Source organism: Halichoerus grypus, chromosome 12 (genome assembly GCF_964656455.1).
Source record: "Halichoerus grypus chromosome 12, mHalGry1.hap1.1, whole genome shotgun sequence".
NCBI lineage: Eukaryota > Metazoa > Chordata > Mammalia > Carnivora > Phocidae > Halichoerus > Halichoerus grypus.
The window spans coordinates 13,517,437-13,520,467 of NC_135723.1; the positions used below are offsets into that span (position 1 = coordinate 13,517,437).

The window sequence follows — 3,031 nt, forward strand, 5'->3', positions numbered from 1 at the left end:
AGAGGTGGGGAGTTCTTGAGCCCCAAAGCCTCCTCCCTTCCCACACCCCCAGGATCCCCACTTCACCCCTACTGGGAACCTGTGCTCTTGTTCTGCTGAAGTTCAGGCTGGTCCTCTCTGCTGGGTCCTTCCACGCTCACCTCCATCTCCTCTCAAGGACCCCGCTCTCTCTCCCTCTCATCTGGGTCCTAGGGGGACCCTAGTGTCTCAGGTGTTCTGTCTGTATTTGAACCTCAATTGTGGGATGGGTTTAAGGTCTTTTCCCTAAGGCTCCTAGACCCAATGCAAATGTGGGATGTGTCTGAACATCTGCTCCAGAGTCAGTAAACATTTCATGGAGGCAAGAAGTTCCTAGAACATTCTCAGATGGTGCCTGAGGTCAGGTTCCCCAGAGATGAGGATTTGGGTGTAAGTGATTTACCAAGGAAGATCTTCCAGGAAAAACCTGGCAAGGGAGTGGAGAAGTGGGACAAGCAGGGGAGCAATTTCAGGCAGATCCCTGGGGAGGGCAGCTGCAGCTGGATCCCTCAATCTGGATGGACCTGGAATGTGCAGGAGCCTCACAGATGTTCAGACCAGAGGGAAGGAGCTTGGCAGACATCCTCCTGCATCCATCAGTCAGAGATTAAGGGCTGCCCTGGGCTGGGGCCTTGGGGCCATACACTCCCAGGCACTTGGGGCTCTGTGCTCCTGCAGGCAAAAGTGACTCCAATAGTTTGAGGGAGTTTTCCAGAAGAAGAGTCACTGGTACATAATTTTGAGGGCAAAGGTTTTTGAAGCAGGTGGAAGGATGCATAGAAGACAGGTAAAAGAATCCTAGGGGGTCTGGGTGGAGCAGAAGGTAGGCCCACATCTGAGTCCGTGGAAGACTTATGGAGACTCTGTTATCCCTAAAACCAACTTAATCTAATAGACCGGGGTGGGCAACCTTCAGTCTATAGGCGAAATCCAGTCGCTGCCTACTTTTGTTAATAAAGTTTTATTGAAAAATTATTCCCATTTTGCTTACACCCTACTGATGACTGTTATTGTGCTGAAACAGCAGAGTATGGCCCTCAAAGCCTAAAGTATTTGTTGTCTCTGACCCTTTATGGAAAACTTTTGCCAGCACCCATAACAGATTCTCCTCTTGACCTCTGTCCCAAATATTCAATTACATGATTATTATCTTTTCACATCCCAGGCTTCTCATCTGGACTTCGGATGCTGATCGGGCTTTGGATGTGAGAATAGGGAAGGAGCAAGAAGACGAGGACACAAAATGTAAGGAGGGTACCCTGGCTAAGAAAGTTGAGGAAGTGTGTGCAAGGAACAGTGAATGGTCTCGTCTGGCGAAATTGATGATGCTTCTTACCCCTTTGGTTTTGGGGAAAGCAAGGAAAAGTAAGTTTTAAAAAGAGTGGCAGAAAACAAAGGGCTAGAAGAAGTGGAGTCAGTTGGCTGCTCCTCCAAGGGCAGGGTGGGTGGCTTTGGGGTGTCCCCAGCTTTTTGTTCTTTGCAGGAAATATAAATAGTGCTCTCAGAGGTTAGTGTTTCCTGTGAAACAGACATTTTCTGTTCTTGTCTTCTTGGAGCCTTCATTTTCCTCTTTTGGTTCCTCCCGAGAGGTCTGATAGCTCTAGAAGCAGGCATAAAGAATACATACAATCATACATGGCAAGTGCTTGAGCCACATTCATTTTTGGAAAGACAAGTTGTACTCTCACCTTCCAGAAGGAGGGCCAGGAGCCTGGGCAGAATTTCTCCCTCCATTTAAAGCAGAAGTAGGAGCTGAGCATTGATGGCATAGTGGGAGTTGGAAGGTAAGCATGAAGCTTGTGTCATTGGAAAGAAACAATTAAAAATATCTGATGTGTGTGTGTTGGGGCGTGTGTTGTTAAATTAGATGTCAGGGAATGGGTTTGGTGGGTTTAAGTTGTCTTTCTATGCTGTTACAGCTTAGACTGGCTCCCCATGGGGTGCATGATATGGTCTTCCAAAGTGTTGATATGGTTTGGACTTGTTTGAAGATAAAACCTTTTTTTTTTTTTTTTAATATAAGGCAGAGGGTCTCATCCTACGAAGGAATTCATGATGTCAGCTACTACAGTCCTGCCAATACCTGGGGACACCTGCTTCTCTTCACGACCACCACTTGACTGGTTAGTAAAGCCTGCTCGGAGATGGCCTCAGGTATCACATCTCCCAGACAACCAGGGGCTGTTGCGTTTTCCTCCCAGATGAGCTGCGTGATAGGTCTAGTTAAAATTCTGGGTGAAGAATGACTAAGTTTGGACAACTCATACAGCTGCAGTGTTTAACACAGAGATGGGATTTTAAGATACATGAGTTCTATTTTTGATTTCCTAATTTGCCCTCTGTCTCTGTAGTTCAAGACAATCATGTAAAGAAGCTCATACATGTGAAAATAGAGCAATATAAAGATAATCAGTTGACCTATAATATGTCGACAATGGAAGTATCTTTGTTTCTTAGGATTTTCTGATTTTCCTCCAACAAACAGATTAACTTACAAAATAAGATATCAACAACAAGAAAAACTGGAAGCAAAACCAACAAAAATGTTTCCCAATTGGCATCTTGTCCTTCATCTGTAGTCATGATGTGGCCCAAGTGACCAGAACCACTGGATCCAAAGTCAACTTGTCTGAGGCCCAGTGATCCACTTTGATGATGCATTAAAGAGTTTAGTCAGGGGGCACCTGGGTGGCTCCATTGTTGGGTGTCTGCCTTCGGCTCAGGTCATGATCTCAGGGTCCTGGAATTGAGCCCTGCATTGGGCTCCCTGCTCGGCGGGAAGCCTGCTTCTCCCTCTCCCACTCCCCCTGCTTGTGTTCCCTCTCTCACTGTGTCTCTCTCTGTCAAATAAATAAATAAATAAATAAATAAATAAATAAATAAATAAATAAAATCTTAAAAAAAAAAGAATTTAGTCAGTCTGGATGTAAGTAAGTCTTGATAGATCTTCCTCTATGAGAATGTTTATTGGTAGCATAAGTAAGTCTAAGCAAGACTGCGAATCTCAGATAAG

The 3,031-nt window shown here is 45.2% G+C and overlaps 1 long non-coding RNA gene across 1 annotated transcript; it reads left to right on the plus strand.

Moving 5' to 3' along the window:
- Nucleotides 1-1,731: 1,731 nt before the first annotated feature.
- On the plus strand, nt 1,732-2,822 carry LOC144379647 (uncharacterized). Its single transcript, XR_013442975.1, has 3 exons — nt 1,732-1,802; nt 2,042-2,141; nt 2,598-2,822. It is a non-coding gene; the product is annotated as an uncharacterized LOC144379647 (long non-coding RNA).
- The last annotated feature ends 209 nt before the right edge of the window (nt 2,823-3,031 follow it).